Source organism: Engystomops pustulosus, chromosome 11 (genome assembly GCF_040894005.1).
Source record: "Engystomops pustulosus chromosome 11, aEngPut4.maternal, whole genome shotgun sequence".
Taxonomy (NCBI): Eukaryota; Metazoa; Chordata; class Amphibia; order Anura; family Leptodactylidae; genus Engystomops; species Engystomops pustulosus.
The window spans coordinates 35,067,672-35,091,961 of NC_092421.1; positions in this window are offsets into that span (position 1 = coordinate 35,067,672).

The following is a 24,290-nucleotide window of genomic DNA, read 5'->3' on the forward strand; positions in this document are numbered from 1 at the left end:
ACAGAGGAGATGACCAAAGGCTTCTCGAGGCAAACAACGGGGATTTGATGCTGGGAGACCAGAGCGGCATCCACGAAGTTCCCTGCAGAACCAGAGTCAAAGAAGGCAGAGACCTGGATCTGGGTGCCGGTGCCAAGACTGCGAAGCACCAGAATCATAAGACATGGAGAAGCTTTGCATATACCTAGGGACACTTTCCCAAGAACCCAAGGTGCTGGCGTTTTCCGGACGCTGGTGATGGATAGGGCAAGACCCAAGGAAGTGCTCAGGACTGGCACAATACAGGCAGAGGTTTCCCTAACGTCTTCTGATATGCTCCTGGCTGGCTCTGTCCCCCTCAATGGGCTCCTCTGCAGTTGGTACGATCAGAGGCTGGAGCAGCCTTTGGAAAGCAGGAGCCAGGCGAGGAATGCGTTGTGGATGGACTTGGGGTAGCTTGAGCCATAACTCTTCAGCACGCTCCCTAAACCACACGTGAAACCGGGTGGCCAGGGTAATGAGACCACTCAAGGTAGATGGCAGATCACGAGTGGCCAGAGCATCTTCAACGTGAGAGTAGAGTTCCTTGTTAAAAACTGCGTACAGGGTCGAGCCGTTCCAGGAGAGTTCCGAGACCAGGGAGCTGGACAACACATTCTCCCATGGAAGAGTTCCCCTGGCGCAGATTCAACAGCACAGTCTCAGCCGGGGAGGCCTGTGCAGGTTCTTCAAACATGAAACGGAGCTATGCCAGAAATTCTGTGAGAGTAGCCGTGACTGGGTCGCCTCTTTCCCAGAGAGGGATAGCCCAGGCTAGGACTTCTACCGGAGAGGAGACTGGCGATGAATGCCACCTTGGATCGCTCCGTGACAAATTGAGATGGCATTAGTTCTGTGTGCAGGGAGCACTGGATTATAAAGCCCCCTCACAGCTTGGGATCTCCATCATACTTATTGGGCATAGACAGCCATAGCCTATGTTCAGTGGCAGGAAGTATCAGCTGCCTGTTGTTGATGTTGAGCTGCTAGCAGCATGGCGGTAACTTGTTCCAGCTGTTTGTGTTGAGCGGCAATCTCCTGAGATTGCTGGACCATGATGGTGGGAAGGTTGGACCGAGTGGGAAGTAAAACCTCGGCGGGCTTCATGGCTGGATCTTAACATCACGGTTTGGGATCAGTGGATCCTCTGGACCACCATGGGAGGGGTTACTACCAGACACCTGGGACCAGAGTCTAAGTGGCACCTGGTCTTCACCAGGGTCCGCCGCAAAGCGGGATGATCTTGCTGCGGCGGGGTACCACAGGTCGTTCCAACGGTGCGACTAGCCCGCGCTGGCAGCTGAGGTTGAGGTACCTTAGCACCAGACAGTCTCATGGTCAGGTTCAGGCACAGTGTCAGGGCAGGCGGCAGAGATGCCAGGTCAAGTCCAATTCGGCAACGGGAGGTCCAGGCAGATGGGAATAGGAACACAGGCACAGGAACACAAGAAAGAAGGAACACAAAGGACACAGGAATTTAGGAGTAGGCACAAAGATCCGGCAGGGTTATCAGGAAGAGGCAGTCTTATATAAATGACCTGAAAATGGCCAGCGCCAATTAGCGGCACTCTGGCCCTTTAAATCTTTTGAAGCCGCCACACGCCTTAGGAGTCAGGAATGGGCATGCACGGCCAAAGGGGACGGAGCAGGAACCGGGGCTGGTAAGTTGTGCATGGGATGCGCTGGCAATAAGAGAGGGGCACCGGTCAAAATGTGACCTGCTTTTTTTATTTTTAATTTTAAGTAATTGTAATTTAAGTGTGGTTACTTTACAAATATGTGGATTTTTTTAAATTATTTTTACCGTTTAAAAGTTTTTTTGCCTGTTTTTTTTTAATAGGAAAACCTTTAGGGAGAATGCAAGAAAAACATGAATGTCATAGCCAAAGTTTGTTGCATTTACCAAAATGGGGAAAAGAAAATTCTTGTGTCTTCTGACTTTTCACCAGCTTGATGATACAAAATTTAGGTGAAGCAAAAAAAACCCAGGATGGTAGCAGCTTTAATTTTGTCAGTATTTCGGATTAGTGTTTTTAAGCCAAAACAATGAGTGACTCCAAAAGTTGGATAGGTACTGTGTAGGTCATACCTCTGAGAGCTCGTACTCCATCTATATAACATGTATCCACCCACTTAAAGGTGATTTTAATCAATAGCGATGTGAGCATCAATAAGGTACAAAAGGTTATTTGTAAATAAGTCTGTATTTGTCATATTTTCTAGATGATTTGCTCCAAATGAAAGTTTCAAATAGAACTTCTATTGTAATCGGCCTGACTGATCTTCTAGTGGCCCGGCTCAAACCTGAATGGTTTACATCCAATGAGAGTTGTATTGTAAAATGCATTGCTCTATAAACCTATATATGTATGTTTAAACTCCATATACTTTATTAGACTCTGCTATGGAATTTTAGCTCTATGGATGCTGTTTTTGTAGTACAAAGCTGGAATTTGTAAATTGGGCAATTAACATTGTAATGAAAAAATTGTCTAAAAATAGAATATTTTAAAGGGTGACCAGTAAATCTAAAAGCAAACCTTGTGGCAGAATCAGAACAGGTTATCGTATATCAATTTCATTTAAGGGAAAGCATAGGCAGGTGATGGTGGGTATGACAGTGTTTTAGTTAATTGATCATTTATTGCTCAGTACATAAACACCATAGTATATTATTATTTTGACCTTGAAATATCATGAATACTGGGAAAATATGATAATACAGGCACATGCAGATCAATAAGTCTATTACCCGCAGACAGCAGCCGTCTGATTTTTCTTGGAGACTTTGAACAACAATCTATGGATTGATTTTAGCTACTTCTACCAAATATTGGCCATTTATCATACAACAAAGCATTTGTCAAATTAAAGCATTTTATGACGTATCCATATACTGCAGTCAATAGATAATTCAGCTACGGACATTCATGACATGGAAACAAAATAACCATGACTTTTTATGACTAAAAAGTGAGGTGCAACTATTATTTTTACCACAACCATTATTACAAAACTTTGGCTTATTATAATGAGCAACTATTAATACGTCAAGATTAAAGCAGCCACGTCACCATGAAAACACAGTCTTATCCAGAATTATAGAAGATACAGTAGTTGAATAGATAGGTACAATAATGGTGGACTGGCTAAACTCCAGTAGAGTCTATCTGGAAAGTATTGGGACTCTTATATGCTGAACCGTCCATTCTAGGAGGAGGGGAAGAGATGCAAAACAGATGCAGATTGGAGATACTGGGGCTCATTTACTAAGGGTCGGACTGTTTTGGGGGATTGCACGGCTTGGACAGGTATTTAATAAGTGTCTGTGCCGGGATTTTGGTGCATGCAATTTTATTTTTGTCGCAGCTGTGCTGGCTTCCATGCGACGCCCAGTTGGGGAGTGGGCTGTCAGACGATATTTTGTTATCCTGAATATATATCAGAATGTTCTCTTTGTGGGAATACCCCTTTAATAAAATTGCATGAGTGTACTGCAGAGAAATGGACACACGGAGAGCATGGCTATCAAGAGATACAATAAAGAGTACATCAATGAAAGAAAATGTAACAAAAGAACTTGCACAAAAGATAAGGCCAATATGTATACAATGGTAATCAACAGTAATACCTGATTTATAGTCACAGTAGAAGCTATATAAAATAAAGAACCAAGTACCAGCAATAGGGAGTCTTGCCTCCCAGCATCCAACCACACACGTGATTTAATTGACAAACCCTTTTCAAGGGTTGATCCTGGGACAACTTTCATTTGGCAATGGAAAAATGAGAAATAATTAACATATGACCTGTAACAAATCTGTTCTGCATGATCATGTATATTATATGCACATCATAGGAGTGTCAGCCATTGGAGGACCAGCATCTTTTGTGTATTCTGCAGCACATTGGGCAGCTCATTGATTGAGAGAGTCCAGAAGGAAACACCTGGAAATACCATCAGCCACAGACCCATGGTGTCACCCAAGATCTAGAGGAAGTCACAAAGTGTACAGACAACCTCACAAAAGAAAAATCGAACATTTACTTGTCCATCAGATGTGTGGAGGTCAAAGTTTCCAACCAGTTCCAAATCAAGAAGGTTATAGGTTTTATTTATTATCAAACAAGGCAAAAGCTGGGAAGAATATTCCAATGGTAAAATCAATGAGAGAGGAAGTAACTCGAGTTTCAATAGATATCAATAAATTTGCAGACAGGACATAAAGACATGGAAAGAAAGCTCAGACATACTTGAGGCTTTTCAGCAAACAAATGTGGCAGTTTTATAGTTTACCCAGAGACACATAGCGTGAACAGCTTCTCTTCACAACTGTGAAAATACAACTTGACAGTATTTAATTTCTATGATTTGTACGACTATAAAAACAGCATCCCAATCTACCCTCATATGAAAATAATCAAAAGTAATAGCAACATGGGATATTCTCCGAGCGCTGGAAAAGACACTGAATAGAGTGGAGCCGGCATCTTAGAATATTTATTTAATGATTTAACATATCTTTCTGGCACCGAAGCATTAGCTTTATATTCATGGACTGTAGAATAACAGCTAGTTGCTTGACTCAAAAGCAGCGTAGACACATATAGAACACTTTTTTCCTGACAACTTGTTTTTTCTTAAAACCGATTCTTAGAAGTTACTTTTTGAAATTTCCAAATCTAAGAACTTTTGAGAAATGTCTAAATACTATGGACACCATGGAATATACTTCAAGATATAACTAAGATGTGTCCGGTTCAGTACAATGAGCTACAGAGTAATGGAAAAACATTAAAAAAAAATCTGATGTAGTGTGTTAATATTTGTAAGGATGGAAATTATGTTTTACAGACATCCATATATTCCTGTAAACGTTGGTCCTTCTGCAATGATCAATTAAGTACAATTATTTGTACAGGCAGTCCCCGGGTTACATACAAGATAGGTTTTGTAGGTTTGTTTGTAAGTTGAATTTGTATGTAAATCAGAATTCTATATTTTACAATTGTAGCCCCAGTCAAATTTTTTTTGGTCTCTGTGACAATTGGATTTAGGCTCTGCGCCGTACATGTATGGTGCAGAGATTCAGGGGGTGTATGAAGAGGGCTCACAGACTAAGCCCTCTTCATAAACAGATGGGGTTTGGTTCATATTCCACCATATTCCACCAATCGCATGTATTAACCTTTCTGATGCCGCTGGGGTTGCTGCAATATTGGATCTGATCATCGTTCCCTTGAATATCATCGGGGCGGGGGGTCAACGATTGGTTGCCATGACAGCCTCGGGTTTGTCGCCTGGTTTCTGCAGTTTCGTTACAATGAGCCATTGTAATGTGTAATGTGCAAAAATGCCACATACTGCAATATGTAGGCATTATCAGACCATTAAGGGTTAATGTACCTTAGAGTGTCTAAAAAATAGTGAAAAAAAAAGTTTTAAAAAATATATAAATAGTTATTGCCGGCGGTGATCCACATAACAAAAAGTAGAGCCCAAATGTCCGAAACGCAACATTTACACCATTTTACATCACATAAAAAATGGAATAAAAACTGATCAAAATGTTGCACAGTCCTCAAAATGGTAGCAATGAAAACGCTCGGAAAAAATGACAGCTCTGACACCGTACACAGTCATTAGCATCAGAAGATGGTGAAAAATTTGTTTAATTTTTGAAAATTTGTTAAAACACAATCAAACCTGTATAAATTTGATATCACCATAAACGTACCGAACCAAAGAATTAAGGTGTTATTTGGAGCGCATAGTGAAAGTCATAAAAACTGAGCCCACAAGAACGTGACACAAACACATTTTTACACATCTGTACTAAGTTTTATGCTCGAAGACTCTACCCCTTCAGATTTTACAAGTTCTTTCAATAAAAAGTTCTAGCCCAACTAAAAACAGGAAAATGTATCCACCTCACTGTGGAAGATTTTATATACATAAAGCATAGTCCTTTTTATTAAAAAGAGAACACGGTGCATGTATGTTGGCTTCTTTGCTGATCAGGTCTATCTGAGTGGGTTTTACTTATTAATACATGGGAGGTTTGAGGAGTTAAAGTCTGTAGTGAATTTGTGATTTTTTTTTAAAAACAAAAGTCGCAAAAAAGATTTCAAAAAGTTGCAAACAGCTTTCAGCTATTCCATATGACTGGTAGGGGCCAGGTGTGGATTTGATCCAAAATTTGCATCAGAAGGGCTAGATCCTCAGGATATTAAAATATTTATTTTGAAGATTCGAACAAAAGGGCTGGTTTGTACTAATTCTGTGCCAAAATAATAGAGGCTGAGGCTTCAAACATACTTGTATAATAATTGTAATAACATAACTGCAGATGTCAGATTATCTTAGGTATATGAAACAGGCCTGAAGACAGTTCTCTAACAGGTAGGGAATGTGTGGGTTGTTCACACATCCAACCAACAGCTGTATGGTTATCTATAGACATCAGTGACATCACAACATTGTGGAAATCAGCTCCAGTCCTCCTTTTAGTGAAAACATGTAAAGCTTAGGGAAGCTATTCAGTCATATATATGCTTATCCAACATGATAACTAATACTCAGGTTGAGAATCTATAAACTATAGACATGCTCAGTATAATGACTGTAGTGCATGAACCTTACTTCTCACTGTAGTGCATGATACTGTACGATGGATAATGTAATGTATAGTCACATGCATTGCCTAGGGCTACACCAGCCGGGGGCTGAGCTCAAAGGGATGGATGTAAGCCATCTGGACCAGATTACAATGATAATGGCTTTTTTGATACTTGGCAGTTGTGTGTATGACAGTTATGATACATCAAGTTGTCAAAAGGTTGTAGAGGACTTAGTGTTGTTCTGTTTGGCAAATACAACTTTTTAAAATGTATACCTCTGGGTTCAAACACTAAACAAATTATGGATTTTGCATAGTAACTGATTAAATCAGTGGTATTCTTATAATTCTGTATACATTTATTTACTCATTAGCATATTCCTTGGTTCCTCATCTACCACTCCATTAATAATAACAGTGGCTTCTTGTGTGGCAAATAATCCTTTATCCCCCTTTGTCTTCAGCACTCCATACATTATAAACATAGCCCTAATTCACACCTAATTTTTTCATACTTTGAAAGTGGCAAAAGATGTTCTTTAAAAAACAGAACCTAAATAATAACCAGTGGCGTAACATGAAGCTGATGGGCACCAGTGAAAAGTCTCTCCCAGAAACCCGACTATAATTTATGGTTTATAGTACTAGTTTTCTCATATGGGAAAGTCACATCTCCCACGCCCGCCCACACCCGGGCACTATATGAAAATCCGCCATCAGCCTTAAAAAAAAACCTATGCTCACTTTCCGGCTTCTTCTCCGTGGCTCCGTATTCTGCTCTTCCAGTCCGGGCACATAATCATGACTGCCGGAGGACATTTCAGTAAAGCGTGGCTCTGCTGTGGACATTTTAGTAAAAGTGGACCCTGCCTGTGGACATTTCAGTAAAGGGGGACCCTGCCTGTGGACATTTCAGTAAAGGGGGACCCTGCTGGTGGACATTTCAGTAAAGGGGGACTCTGCTGTGGACATTTTAGTAAAGGGGGACCCTGCTGTGGACATTTCAATAAAGGGGGACCCTGCTGTGGACATTTCAGTAAAGGGGGACCCTGCTGTGGACATTTCAGTCAAGGGGGACCCTGCCAGTGGACATTTTAGTAAAGGCAAGCCCCGCTGTGGACATTTCAGTAAAAGCAAGCTCTGCTGTGGACATTTCAGTAAAAGCAAGCTCTGCTGTGGATATTTCAATAAAGGGGAGCTCTGCTGTGGACATTTCAGTGAAGGGGAGCTCTGCTGGGGACATTTCAGTAAAGGGGAGCTCTGCTGGGGACATTTCAGTAAAAGGAAGCTCTGCTGTGGACATTTCAGTAAAGCGGAGCTCTGCTGGGGACATTTCAGTAAAGGGGAGCTCTGCTGTGGACATTTCAGTAAAGGCAAGCCCCGCTGTGGACATTTCAGTAAAAGCAAGCTCTGCTGTGGACATTTCAATAAAGGGGAGCTCTGCTGTGGACATTTCAATAAAGGGGAGCTCTGCTGGGGACATTTCAGTGAAGGGGAGCTCTGCTGGGGACATTTCAGTAAAGGGGAGCTCGGCTGGGGACATTTCAGTAAAGGCGAGCTCTGCTGGGGACATTTCAGTAAAGGGGAGCTCTGTTGGGGACATTTCAGTAAAAGGAAGCTCTGCTGGGGACATTTCAGTAAAAAGGAAGCTCTGCTGTGGACATTTCAGTAAAGGGGAGCTCTGCTGGGGACATTTCAGTAAAGGGGAGCTCTGCTGTGGACATTTCAGTAAAAGGAAGCTCTGCTGTGGACATTTCAGTAAAGCGGAGCTCTGCTGGGGACATTTCAGTAAAGGGGAGCTCTGCTGTGGACATTTCAGTAAAGGCAAGCCCCGCTGTGGACATTTCAGTAAAGGGGAGCTCTACTGGGGACATTTCAGTAAAAGGAAGCTCTGCTGTGGACATTTCAGTAAAAGGAAGCTCTGCTGTGGACATTTCAGTAAAGCGGAGCTCTGCTGGGGACATTTCAGTAAAGGGGAGCTCTGCTGTGGACATTTCAGTAAAAGCAAGCTCTGCTGTGGACATTTCAGTAAAAGCAAGCTCTGCTGTGGACATTTCAGTAAAAGCAAGCTCTGCTGTGGACATTTCAGTAAAAGCAAGCTCTGCTATGGACATTTCAATAAAGGGGAGCTCTGCTGTGGACATTTCAATAAAGGGGAGCTCTGCTGGGGACATTTCAGTGAAGGGGAGCTCTGCTGGGGACATTTCAGTAAAGGGGAGCTCTGCTGTGGACATTTCAGTAAAGGCAAGCCCCGATGTGGACATTTCAGTAAAAGCAAGCTCTGCTGTGGACATTTCAGTAAAAGCAAGCTCTGCTGTGGACATTTCAGTAAAAGCAAGCTCTGCTGTGGACATTTCAATAAAATGGAGCTCTGCTGTGGGCATTTCAGTGAAGGGGAGCTCTGCTAGGGACATTTCAGTAAAGGGGAGCTCTGCTGTGGACATTTTAGTAAAGGGGAGCTCTGCTGTGGACATTTCAGTAAAGGCGAGCTCTGCTGTGGACATTTCAGTAAAAGCAAGCTCTGCTGTGGACATTTCAGTAAAGGGGGACTCTGCTGTGGACATTTTAGTAAAGGGGGACCCTGCTGTGGACATTTCAATAAAGGGGGACCCTGCTGTGGACATTTCAGTAAAGGGGGACCCTGCTGTGGACATTTCAGTCAAGGGGGACCCTGCCAGTGGACATTTTAGTAAAGGCAAGCCCCGCTGTGGACATTCCAGTAAAAGCAAGCTCTGCTGTGGACATTTCAGTAAAAGCAAGCTCTGCTGTGGATATTTCAATAAAGGGGAGCTCTGCTGTGGACATTTCAGTGAAGGGGAGCTCTGCTGGGGACATTTCAGTAAAGGGGAGCTCTGCTGGGGACATTTCAGTAAAAGGAAGCTCTGCTGTGGACATTTCAGTAAAGCGGAGCTCTGCTGGGGACATTTCAGTAAAGGGGAGCTCTGCTGTGGACATTTCAGTAAAGGCAAGCCCCGCTGTGGACATTTCAGTAAAAGCAAGCTCTGCTGTGGACATTTCAGTAAAAGCAAGCTCTGCTGTGGACATTTCAATAAAGGGGAGCTCTGCTGTGGACATTTCAATAAAGGGGAGCTCTGCTGGGGACATTTCAGTGAAGGGGAGCTCTGCTGGGGACATTTCAGTAAAGGGGAGCTCTGCTGGGGACATTTCAGTAAAGGCGAGCTCTGCTGGGGACATTTCAGTAAAGGGGAGCTCTGTTGGGGACATTTCAGTAAAAGGAAGCTCTGCTGGGGACATTTCAGTAAAAAGGAAGCTCTGCTGTGGACATTTCAGTAAAGGGGAGCTCTGCTGTGGACATTTCAGTAAAGCGGAGCTCTGCTGGGGACATTTCAGTAAAGGGGAGCTCTGCTGTGGACATTTCAGTAAAGGCAAGCCCCGCTGTGGACATTTCAGTAAAGGGGAGCTCTACTGGGGACATTTCAGTAAAAGGAAGCTCTGCTGTGGACATTTCAGTAAAAGCAAGCTTTGCTGTGGACATTTCAGTAAAGCGGAGCTCTGCTGGGGACATTTCAGTAAAGGGGAGCTCTGCTGTGGACATTTCAGTAAAAGCAAGCTCTGCTGTGGACATTTCAGTAAAAGCAAGCTCTGCTGTGGACATTTCAGTAAAAGCAAGCTCTGCTGTGGACATTTCAGTAAAAGCAAGCTCTGCTATGGACATTTCAATAAAGGGGAGCTCTGCTGTGGACATTTCAATAAAGGGGAGCTCTGCTGGGGACATTTCAGTGAAGGGGAGCTCTGCTGGGGACATTTCAGTAAAGGGGAGCTCTGCTGTGGACATTTCAGTAAAGGCAAGCCCCGATGTGGACATTTCAGTAAAAGCAAGCTCTGCTGTGGACATTTCAGTAAAAGCAAGCTCTGCTGTGGACATTTCAATAAAGGGGAGCTCTGCTGTGGGCATTTCAGTGAAGGGGAGCTCTGCTGGGGACATTTCAGTAAAGGGGAGCTCTGCTGTGGACATTTTAGTAAAGGGGAGCTCTGCTGTGGACATTTCAGTAAAGGCGAGCTCTGCTGTGGACATTTCAGTAAAAGCAAGCTCTGCTGTGGACATTTCAGTAAAGGGGAGCTCTGCTGTGGACATTTCAAATAAGGCGGAGCTCTGCTGTGGACATTTCAGTGAAGGGGAGCTCTGCTGGCGACATTTCAGTAAAAGCAAGCTCTGCTGTGGACATTTCAGTAAAGGGGAGCTCTGCTGGGGACATTTCAGTAAAAGCAAGCTCTGCTGTGGACATTTCAGTAAAGGCGAGCTCTGCTGTGGACATTTCAGTAAAGGGGAGCTCTGCTGGGGACATTTCAGTAAAGGGGAGCTCTGCTGTGGACATTTCAAATAAGGCGGAGCTCTGCTTTGGACATTTCAGTGAAGGGGAGCTCTGCTGTGGACATTTCAGTAAAAGCAAGCTCTGCTGTGGACATTTCAATAAAGGGGAGCTCTGCTGTGGGCATTTCAGTGAAGGGGAGCTCTGCTGGGGACATTTCAGTAAAGGGGAGCTCTGCTGTGGACATTTTAGTAAAGGGGAGCTCTGCTGTGGACATTTCAGTAAAGGCAAGCTCTGCTGTGGACATTTCAGTAAAAGCAAGCTCTGCTGTGGACATTTCAGTAAAGGCAAGCTCTGCTGTGGACATTTCAGTAAAAGCAAGCTCTGCTGTGGACATTTCAGTAAAGGGGAGCTCTGCTGTGGACATTTCAAATAAGGCGGAGCTCTGCTGGGGACATTTCAGTGAAGGGGAGCTCTGCTGGGGACATTTCAGTAAAAGCAAGCTCTGCTGTGGACATTTCAGTAAAGGGGAGCTCTGCTGGGGACATTTCAGTAAAAGCAAGCTCTGCTGTGGACATTTCAGTAAAGGCGAGCTCTGCTGTGGACATTTCAGTAAAGGGGGGCTATGCTGAAGTACATTTCATTAATGAGTAGCGGCTGCATTTCCTACATCAGGGGTTGTCCTCCAGTCAATAACTTTTAACTGTTTATATTTTGGGCGGGGGGGGGGGGGGTGAAATTTAGGAGCCTCAGTTTATAGGTGAGTATTTAGCGTACGAGAGGGAGTTCAGCTGCAGGATGCACATAGACCTGGCAGCCAGGATTAGGATCCACAACTCTGACACTGTCTGGAAGATCTGGTCACTGTTCACATGAAGTGAAAATCGTGGTGACAGAGCTGGTTATCGGTAATTTTTAACATGTTGAGTTTTTCTTTTTAGTGCACATAACTTATTTTGATCACTTTTTACAGATTTATGAAAAATGTCCATATTTGGCAATCTTTTTTGGGTTTTGTTTTTACTGCATTCACCAATCGGGTCTAATAATGTTACTGATTTATTGTACAGATTACTATGGACATGGCGATACCAAATATGTGGGGTTTTTATTCATGATTTTGTGTTTTTGTACTTTATTTGGTATGTACAGTGAATGTTAGTGTTTAGGGGACTTTTACTTTATTTAATTTATTCTTTCTATTACAAAGTATTTTTATTTAGTGGTTTAAACTTTCTAAAAATTTTTACAGATTGGCTTGAACAAGTGATGTCCTGATTGCTTTTTCAAGCTCTTATACCATAACATACTGTAATACAGATGTATGAAATAACTTTATTATCCCCATAGGTGAAATTATTTGTGTCACCATTCAGACCGCCATTTACATACAAAATGCAACTTCAAATACATATATAAACACACACACATATACAAGTAAACGTGTATAAATTACAATGTATAAAAATTTAAAACATATGTCACAAAATAAAATAACTATCCCTCAGCACCTCCCTTTGCATTGAACGGGCCAATCACAAAAGGAATAACATTGTGTTGTGTAACACACTGAGCATGCTACAGTTCGCAGAGCAGGTCCCCGGGGCTGCCATCGGAACCACGGACCCCCCCTGGTAAGTGCCATAAGGTATGGGGTCCAAATCAGTACATATGGCCCTTGGCGATTGGAATCTCCATCGTGGGTGTTAGCGGCGGGTGTCGACTATAATATACACATGTCTTTTTTTAAATGCATCCAAACCAAAGTCCAACCCCTGGGACTACACAGAGGATTCTGTCAGGGTGTAAGGTAAGTTATAATGCACAATAATATAGTACAAATGATTAGAGAAAGCAGAAAGACATATCTGCAATGCAGCTTTAATGGGCTCCTGTAACCTGTCATTAGTGAAAATGAGGTCCCTAGTAGTGGGTTCCCTTTAAAAACTGCTCCAAGGCCTGGTGAATCCAAGGCAATTCATCACTGAAAGATATACTTCACATACAGTGGGTACAGAAAATATTCAGATCCCTTTAAATTTTTCATTTTTTATTTTTGCTCATTAATGTACACACTGCACCCATCTTGACAGACAAAAATAAATATATATTTGCTAATTTATTAAACAAGTAAAACTGAAATATAACATGGTGTTCAGCATTCAGTATACCCTTTGCTGTGGCACATGCTGTGATTAACTCGCATGCTGTCCTTTTTTTCTGATCTTCCCTGAGATGGATCTACTCCTTCACTGGAGTCCAGCTGTGTTTAATTAAACTGATTGGTCTTGATTAGGAAAGGCACCGACCTGTCTATGTAAGACTTCACAGCTCACAGTGCATTTCAGAGCACATGAGAATCATGAGGTCTAAGGAACTTCCATAGGAGCTCAGAGACAGCATTCTGGCAAGGCACAGATCTAGCCAAAGTTACAATAGAATTTCTGCAGCACTCAAAGTTCCTAAGAGCACAGTGGCTTCTTTAATCCTTGAATTAAGAAGTTTGTGATGGCCACAACTCTCCCCGACCTGGCCATCTAGCCAAACTATGCAATTTTAGGAGAAGAGCCTTGCTGAGAGAGGTAAAATGGAACCCCAAGATCACTGTGACTGAGCTCCAGGAGGGATACAGAATAGAGATGGGACTAAGTTCCACAAAGACAACTATTACTGCAGCCCTACACCAGCCGGGGCTTTATGGCAGAGTGTGCTGATGGAAACCCCTCCTTAGTGCAAAAGATATGATTATTTTATACCTTTTTTGTCAAGATGGGGGCAGAGTGTACAGGACATTAATGAGGGAAAAAATGACTTTTTTGATCTTACCTTGCAGTCAAGTGACCAAGATGTCAAAAACAGATTTGGTCAACCACAGTTGTAAGTAAGTAGTTTCTCCTACTACCTGGAAATTCGGTAGGAGTAATCGCAGCAAGACTGCAAATATAGGCGGAAAAATGGCTTATCAAGTAGGAAAGCTTGGTTTATTCTCTCTTAAGTCAAGGAGGCTTTTTTCCAAGTGCCGGATACCCTTTTTAATTCAGACCAACCCTTTATTAGCAGTAACAATGGTACAATTAACAAAATGACATTCAGAATATAACTGCAATAAGGAGTGTGTCCTAGACCTCAAAACTGCTGATAACATTATAATAAACTACTAACTGCCAAAAATATCATCAGGAATAGGGCAGAAAATGTTTTTCAAAAAAAGTTCTAAATACAAAGATTCCTTAACATAAAGGCATATAAAAAGTGCTTTGTATATTACCTCAAAGATTCCAGTTACTGTACTATAGAAATGGATTTATAATTCACAATGAGACTTTTATTATCATATATATTTATACATTTGCGCCTCCCAAGTGGATATATTATTTTAGAAAACTCAATATATAACAGTATTGTAATTTCATCTCCTATAAACACCTCGTTCTCTTTACAGAGCATTCTGGCGCCTTGAATTTGTTTGACTTAAATGTCTTCCCACCAAACAAACCACACAATTGGCTCAATTTCATGTAAGGACCCAGATGTCTTTATTATGAGTGGATAGCAATATGTAACTTTGTGCAATAATATTTCATTTGTGGTGTCATACAGATAAGATGGATTCATTGTATGTGAATGTTTCTTATCAGCCTTAATCAAACATTGTTTTTTTTTCAATATAGTATCCTTGGTTTTCACCGCTAGGATACAGATTCTTTATTCTATGCTTTTTATTGCCTGTTATTTTTTTTCAACTTATCCGTTGAAATAATTTTAGAGCCTCCCCTCGGCTTATACATGAGTCTATAACAAAAAAAATTACCCACTTAAAAAAAATAAACTTAAATACTCACCCTCCGATGTCGGCGCGGCTTACCGATGTCCCCGATGTCAGCGCGTCCCGTCTTCTTTCTTCTCCGCGGCTCCTCTTCTCTCTTCTATCTTCCGGCATGGAGGCGGCCATGGTTTCTTAGTGGCCGCGCATACTATGACGTCAGCAGCGGCCGCGTCATAGTATGCGCATGCTAGAAGAAAACATGGCCACGTCCATGCCGGAAGAGAGAAGAGGAGCCGCGGAGAAGAAAGAAGACGGGACGCGCTGACATCGGGAACATTGGTAAGTCGCGCCGACATCGGGGTGCCGTGCTGACATCGGAGGGTGAGTATATAAGTTTATTTTTTTAAGGGCCGTGGGGGCAGGCTGGCTGTATACTACTAGGGGCTGCTGTATACTTCTAGGGGCTGCTGTATACTTCTAGGGGCTGCTGTATACTTCTAGGGGCTGCTGTATACGTCTAGGGGCTTGCTGTATACTTCTAGGGGCTTGCTGTATACTTCTAGGGGCTTGCTGTATACTATTAGGGGCTTGCTGTATACTACTAGGGGCTGCTAAATACTACATGGGGGCTGTCAGGCTACATACTACTGGGGGCTGTCAGGCTGTATACTACTGGGGGGGGGAGGGGGTTGACCAATGCATTTCCCACCCTCGGCTTATACTCGAGTCAGTAGTTTTTCACAGTTTTTGGTGATAAAATTAGGGGTCTCGGCTTATACTCGGGTCGGCTTATACTCGAGTATATATGGTAATATATATAACAGAAAATATCTCCCAAAAGCAACTTTAATGCCATTGGCCAAATGAATTTTTTTTTTCTTGTGGAAAAGATTAACATTTTTTAATTCTTCTTTTTTCAAGCATAATAAATCATATATAAATTTGTTATCTCCGTGATTGTACCGACCCAAAGTATAAAATAGAGGTCTCATTTGGAGTGCGCAGTGAAAGCAGTAAAAAACAGGGCCTAAAAGAAAATAGCACAAATGTGTTTTTATTTTGTCAATTTCAGTATGTTTTGAATTTCTTTCCAGCTTCCCAGTACACGGTATGAAATATTAAATATCATTACTATGAAGTACAATTTGTTACACTTTATATAGCTCTGCAGAAAAATAAAAAGAGTTATGAAATTTGTATGAAAAACGTTAACACAAAAAAGCGAAAAAATGCTCTGTCCTTAAGCGGTTAAAGTGGCTTTAGCCCTCAATAAATCTGTCTGCAGTGTTCTAGATTTATTTTTGTCCTTTTTGTCAAAAAATGCATAAGGAGTTGCAAAAAAGTTGCATCTAAGACTGGAGCATGCGCAGTGGCGCTTGATGCTGTGGTACAGACGAATTTAAGAGTGTCAAAGCACTATAGAAGAGGTGGAGTGACCCTGAGGGGGTAGGAGAGTAGTATATTGTTGAGATGTGTAATGTACATTAATGAGCTGAATTGGATCATGTGGGACTTGGGAATTGAATATAGGAAGAAGGGACTGGAAGTATGAAATACTTAAGAAGCAATTATGAAGTAATTATGTTGTTAAATGTGGAATAAATGTATTCCACATAATAATATTCTATTATTAAGTGGCATGATAAGCCAAATTTTGTACAAATTGGTACAATTTTGTTTATATACTACAATTTTGTTTTAAGAAATCTCACCAAAGTTTACACAAAAGACAAGCAAGGGTTGAACAAGTAATCCAAAACAATATGCAGGTGAAATTCCAGGGAACAGGCACCAAGCAAAGTCCAAACAAATAAGAGACAGTTACAATACAACGCACTAAAAGTTTTTTTTTAAAAACTAAGTCAGGCTAGACCAGATTTAAATACCCCATCACAGGTTACCATTGGATTAAAATTTGGAGAACAAAAAAACAGCAGACTTTAAAGGGGTTGGCCACTTTCGGTAAATAATTGATATTATTTGTGTAATACAATTTTTCAATATACTTTCTCAATTTCTCATGGTTTTCTAGATTTCCGCTTGGAAAATTGTATAACTTTTCCTTGCACAAACAAAATATGTTATTTGCTGAAAATAACAGGATTAACAGGATATAATGATGTGCTAGATGTTATCTAAATGTAATTAAATATTTTCTATTCTTGATTGGTTCTGAAAGCCTGTTATAATTAAGCATTTTATAAATGTATATTTTTATATTTTTTTGAAAAAACATAAGTAGAGAATAAACATTCTGTAAATTGTACAATACCTTGTTTATTTTATGCACTACCATGTAATTACTTCACATTCACATAAAAATATCTCCAATAAATTAGCTGCAAAAAAGGGAAAACTGTAATTATACTTATTCCGTATTCTGCTAATTGTATATGTTCTATAACACTGCAATGTTATTTTCTATTTTACTGCATTGTCCTTGCATTAGTGTCTAGAATACAAAATAACACATTTTTAATGAGACTATGTTTACCAAAGATTAGTTTATTATGAAATCATATTAATTTAGCTTTTACAAACCTATAAGGGATACACATTTCTAGTAGAGTCACTAAACCTCAGTAAATATGAGGTTCTCCATTGGCATTTAATGAGCGTTCAACAATATATTTATTTTTTTGGGGGAAGGGGGGCATTAAGTTGTCTTGCATATGGTTTGACAAGATTAGTTTTCTAGATTAATGAAATAACAAAGCTCATTAAAATATGTAAAGTACAAAAAACATTTTGATACACATTTCTAGGAAAGATGCTTAACACCATAAAATGTCAATTAACATTTATAGCTTGAAAAACAAATATATGTAAATGCAATCTTGATAGTACAAACCCAGATTGGATGCTATTCTAATATATCTGTGCCGGTGTCATCCTCTATCAGCTTAGGATGCAATAATAAGGGAACATTTTTCAGGGATTCTTCGCCATGTCAGCTAGCACTTGCGATTATTTTCCCCTATCTGCCAACTTCACCCCACGTGGGCGTTGAGGGGCCTGAACAGGATGTGGTGAAAATTCACCAGCTACATTTATTTACGCTAAGGCCCTGTCTGGCGTAGAGATAGACACCGCACAGGAACCTGGAGGCCGAAACCCCTTAATGTATCTGTCTGTGAAAGAAGTACAGCGGGCTATCATATGTATGTGCAGGAGCAATGGAATATGATAAATAACCCTTCCAGTGTCAATTTGTTTCATTCTGCCTCTTCTTATTATGAACAATGGTGTATTCATTCTCCTGGCATCCATGAATGATTTTCACCACCCGGGTGTCTCCTGAAGACTATGCTATGGTTCACATAATAGTTATTCTGCTTTGATTAACACAATCTTTCTCTACTCCCATTGCCATCTTGTCTGACATCAGAGTACTGATCCAATAACCTTCCATATCAGGCTATGGATTCTCATATAATGTATTGTGCTTTTTACTTGATAAAGTATTTTACATGGCTAGCTTTGTTATTTTGTGATTTTATATTATGGTATCTTTAACCCTTTGTCTGTATTCTTGACTATCCATTTGCCAAGTTATTTTGTACTGCATGTCCTCTTGGTTTTGAACTATATTTGGCTCAGTCTGTATTGTCTTTGTTTCTATGTATTCAATTTGGTGCAAGCAGGGAATAATTGGAGCAAGAAATATGCAATATAATGTAGGCAATCTGATGCCAGCACTATATTGTTTATTTCTTGCTTCAATTGTCTACTTGTGATACCCAGGTTTTAGAGCACAGATAGATTTTTTTTATTTATTTTCCCTCTATCATGCCTTTATAAAAAAATATTTCCTAATGTTGACTAATTGTCTACCTAACACCTAGGGTAGGTTGGGAGAGTATACAGGGACGGCTGGGAAGGGGGTTTAGTCTCAAGGCTCTCTGTCTCTGGCCTAACCACCAAAATCCATTCTGGATACCTAACTTTTGCGTTCATGTGTAAACCCCCTCCTCTACAATCCTTTACTAATGATCATAGGGATCCTCTCTAATTCTTTTTGTGACACTTACTCCGTATTAATAACCCATAAGTCTATATCCGCTTTATTTTGAGTAGGTTAGAGATAGCATTACCTATCCCACATACAATTGTTAAGCACCCTTTTATGTGCTTCTGTATACTCAAACAATGAAAGCCTGCAGACTATTAGAGTTCACTCACATTTTTTCAATAATCACTTAGTCAGAAGCCTCAGATGATTTATCAATGTGGGAAGCAACATCAATGTACTATATGTGTACAACAAGATCCAACATAGTCCTTTTACTCATCTTTTGTCTAGCCAGCTTTAGTGCTGGCTCAAGATCAGAATACCGGTTTCATATCAGAGCAAAAGTGCTTGAATATTATGAATGGGGTCTTGGTGATCTTTCTGAAGATGGTCACTGGTAGTAGACCATGAAAGCTGTGCGGTAAATGTGGTAGATTCCCCGAAGAGGTTAAGCAGCTTGCCAGCCCTGGCAGTGATATAGTTGTACTCAGGCAATGCATGGTTTAGCAGTGATAGTTGCCTTGTTTGCGGCACAGAGCTTTGACAGTGTATCACAGATAAGTTCCAAGTGCAGCCAAGAACAGACAAGCAATTCACTAGGAGAACAACAGATTTTATCAGCGCGTGCAATGTCAGGAACATTTCGATTACTCATTATTCATTTAGGTTTTATTCCACGTCCAGAGGATATGTGCATTAGAGCTAGTGGGGTCAACTGGAAGGCATGGTTTCCTAAACTGTAACAAGTTAACCTTTGTTTGTTAACCTTTGAAAATCTGTCCTATTAAGTCAACATTCTAGTATTTTTATATTTTTTACAGTATATGCTACTCTGTATATTTTATTTTTTTCTGTATAATCCATGTTTAGCTTTCAGTACCCTGGCTATTTATTTTTGTATATGTGCAATTTAATAGAATTTAATTGTACGTTCCTAAACACACCAGATTAGTGTTCGATGTTCAATAGACTGAGCCTACAAGCAGAGGACTAGGAATTTAGAACATGTGCTAACCGTATTTTCGACAGCTATCACACAACCTTATTCACTCCTCTGGGCTCATTAACAAGACTATGAATTCCACTGTCCCTTCCATGAGCGGATAGAGGCAGGGACGCAAAAGATCGGGCAGGTCCTTTTCCTGTCCATGTTGTAGCCTGTTTTATTTTATTATTGTCTTCAGCAGATGAGTGACCCACTGATGACACCCAAGCTGTAAACACAAACTACAATACACAAACCTATACTTGTTGACCCACAGTTATCAAAATCAGTGCAAACTACACAGTGCAGTTTGCCTGAAAAGTGTGCAGAGTGTGCAGGAATCACAAAAAGTGGCGCATTAATCTGGCAACCCACTTCGCTGCTCGGGAAGTGTGCACCAACTTTTTGGTACACCTTTAACATAAGTGGTGGCCATAAAAGCTGTGTATGGTCAAATTTTGCACCTGAATGCCCCATTATGTGCAAAATTTTGTGTTGCTTCAGGCATGGTGCAGTTATGTGTCGCGTACACTTCTTATTTACTTGTACGTGCAGTTTGCATATTCTTTCTAGTGCAAATTCCAACAGAAAACTGTCACAAAGGCTTTAATAAATGTGGGCCATTGTGTGCAGGTAGTCTGACAGCTATCTTTCCCGATTCCCTAAAACATATGCATGTTCAACTTCATTTGTAGTTAATGAAGAACAAGGGAGATTTAATTGTGAATGGAGGGCCTCATACACTTTAAATGGTGCGTTGAGCTTTGTTGAATTTTTATAGGGATTTATCTAGGCGCTTTTAATCTATTTTTTCTATGTATTTCTTGACAGCACTGGTGAGATTTTGTCATTTTATTATATGTCTTACAGAATGTTGCTGCTTCTGATCTGTTGGTATATTTGGTACGGGTGCAGGGCTTGTCGCATCTCTGTTAACCCCTTACCACATTCGGACTTCCTGTACGTCCTGTAATGGAGGGGGGAGTATGAAGCGTGCTCACGGGGCTTAGCCCTCTTCATACTCAGCGGGTGTTTGCTGCACAATGGAGCAAACACCCGTCGCTTGGCAAAGACAAACATGTTATGTATTGCCACATCCCAAAATGTCCGATCTATCAAAATAAAAGAAAGTTTTTGGCGTTTAATCCTGTAACGGAAAAAAATGTCCCAAAGCCGAAAATGCCACTTTTTTGGCATTTTGCAAAATATAAGAATTTCAATAAAAAGTGATAAAAAGGCCGTACAGTCCTTAAAATGATATTGAAAACATCATCAAAAGTTAAAAAAAAAAATGACACCATCCACATACACCGAAGTATGAAAAAGTTATAAGTGCCGGAAGATGGCAGATGTTGTATAGGAGGTTTTAATTTTTGTAAATATATTAAAACATTATAAAACCTATACAAATTTGGTATCTTCATGATCGCACTGACCCAAAGAAAGAAGTAGACATGTCATTTGGGGTGCTCAGTGAAAGCTGTAAAATCAAACACACAAGAAAATGGCACAAATTCCTTTTTTTTCATCATTTTCACTGCATTTAGAATTTTTTTTAGCCCGCTTCCCAGTACACAGTATGGAATATTAAATACCGACACTGTACATTGCAATTTATCATGCAGAAAACAAGCCCATACACATCTCTTTACATGGAAAAATAAATTTGTTATAGATTTTTGAAGGTGGGGAGTGAAAAATGAAAATGCAAAAACGAAAAAGGGCCTGTTCATTGAGGGGTTAATGTTAATTTGGTAATAATTAAATGGCTATGATTTCCCATCTTGGTGTTTGTCCACAGTACAATTTAATCTCGAGTCCAGACCTAGTTTTTCCATACGTACTGTCCAAAAAACGACATTATATTTTGAAAAAAAAAAAAATTATATATGACAGATCTCCAGTGCCCATAACTATAATTGTAGCATCCTGGGTTCTTTTGCATTAACTTTACAGACTTGCATTAACAGACTTATGTTTTAGCTGTTCAATTACATAATACTAGGGGTAACTTTGCTTCAATTCTACCTTCGGAGATAAAATAATAAAATAAATATTTGGTCATCTGTAGTCAGGGTTTAAACTGTCTAAATTTAAGACGGTGACAAATCTGCATTATTATGTACATCTATACACTGTGGACACTTATGTCTAAGGACTATGCAGAACATTGCAATGAATGGCTATATAGTATTACAAAGGAAAAAAAGTTGCGAGCACAATGTAGCACATGTTTTGGGGTACAATTCAAATGCAGAGAGTCCCCGGGTTATGAACAGGTAAGGTTCTTTAGGTTTGTTTTCAAGTTGGAACTGTATATTTTATAATTGTAACTACAGACACATTTTTTTTTATTACAGACACTTTACAGCTGATCATTGCAGTCTGGGACTATAGTAAAGCATCCAGAGAACTTCACCAGAGGTCACAGTGTTCAGAGAGGTCTGTTTGTCGCCGGGTGTCCTTAAGTAGGGGACCACCTGTATATACATATACAAAAAGATATACAATGCATAACCCATACTACCCATGTTACTTAAAAAAAAAAAGGTTGCAACTTGAGATGAGCGAGTATACTCATCCGAGTTTGATGCTCGTTCGAGTATTAGCGTACTCGAACCGGCTCGTTCATTGGACGAGTATCTCGCCATCTCGAGATCGAGCATTTACTTAATGAAACACAGTGAAGAACAGTGAAGAATACAATGAAAACAGTGAACACAGTGAACATAGAATCATTTAAGTGAAGAACAGAGTGAAGAACACATTGCAGATGTTCCGTACTGCTAACTTATCCGAAGACACGTGTGCCAAACGGTGTTCTTCACAATAGTATGTGAAGAACAATATGCGTGAAGAACACATTGCAGATGTATGGAAACATCTGCAATGTGTTCTTTACGCATATTGTTCTTCACATACTATTTTGAAGAACACTGTTCGGCACGCCTCTTCGGATAAGTTAGCAGATGTACGGAACATCTGCAATGTGTTCTTTCAATGTGTTCTTTCAGTGAAAACATCTGCAATGTGTTCTTCAGTGTTCTTTCAATGTGTTCTTTCAGTGAAAAATGCTAGACTCTCCCATTGAGTTCAATTGGGCTTGTTATTCGAGACGAGCACTCGAGCATCGGGAAAAGGTCGACCCGAGTAACGAGCACTCGAGCATTTTAGTACTCGCTCATCTTTAGCTACAACCTTTATGAAAAATAACCAAATCATACCTATGGAAAAAAAGACAATGGCTGCTGCTGTGATGCTCTATGTTCACTTTTCACTCAACTCGAACTTCCCTTTATGCAGTTGAAACAGATGAAGTAGCCACAATTGTGGAATAATACAAGCAGCAATGATAAGACTGAAATGAAAGTAAGTGGAAAGAGCAGCTAATATAGAGTTTAATAGTTGTAGAAATTAGAAAAAAACATGTTTTAGTGGCACACTGCCCAGCACCACAACTTCCACAATGTACCACAAATAGTTGTACAATAGCCATAGAAACCTGTAATATCAGGTTGGGATTTATTGCCAGCTATAGCTTTCAGTATAAAACTCATTGCTCCAGCAGCATTGCTCTCCAACTTCAAACCTCGACTTCAAATAAATCCTGTCTGTTTTCCACACCAGAGATTCTTTTCTTGTCTATGTCCATATCTTCCCAATGAGTACATGTCAAGGCTAAGGACAAATCCATAGAAAAACACTCTTGTTTGAGCCACAATCCCATACACCAGCATAATTTGTTATCTACTGTTGTAGAATAGAGAAGCTAATTATTTTAACATCTCGCTCTTTGGTGCAATGGTCAATGGAATTAGTCACGTGACAAACATTGTAAATCTCTTTTGTAGTTGTGTAATGCTTTTCGCTGTAAAACATTTAATTCCATTGTAATTTAGGCCAATTTAACAGCACAGCAAGAGATTGCAATGATTTATTCAATGCAAAAAGACCACCTTAATTCAATTCTATGTTTTTTTGTATCTAAACTAGTGATGAGTGGACACGTCAAACCTGGCTGAACACGACTTTTAAAACTGTTCAGGTCCTGGTGTCTGCGTGTAGCACCAATCACTGGTGTTAATTGTTTAACACCAGTGGCATTTAAATTACTCCGGGACACTACGCACCACCATTTTGCAGAGGATCTGCCCTCCCAATGATGCCATCAGGGAGCAGCGATCCTCCCTAAAATGCCGGTGGTATGGTTTTAGACATTTAAATGCTTCCAACAACTTTTCAAGCAACATTTAAAGAGTTAACACCCACAATCAGTGCCAGCACCAATCACAGGGATTATCGGCAAGGGTTTTGATCTGAATCTGCACCTATTTCTGAACTTCTAATCAAATTCAGGTTTTGGAACCTGAACCAGCAAAGTTCTGTCACTTATGACATAACTCGTATTGCATATGTTTGACCTCTTAGACGTCATGATAAATAGCGACAGAGCCATCTAAGAGGTTCCCAAAACAAATATGTCCTGTGATGGTACCTACACACTTTGATTGGTGGACCTAATCTTATTCTTATAACAGATCAAGGTTAACCGCTAAAATATTCTTAAATATATTAGTGCTGCCAAGTATTATAAAAGCAATAAAAGAAGAAACCAAAT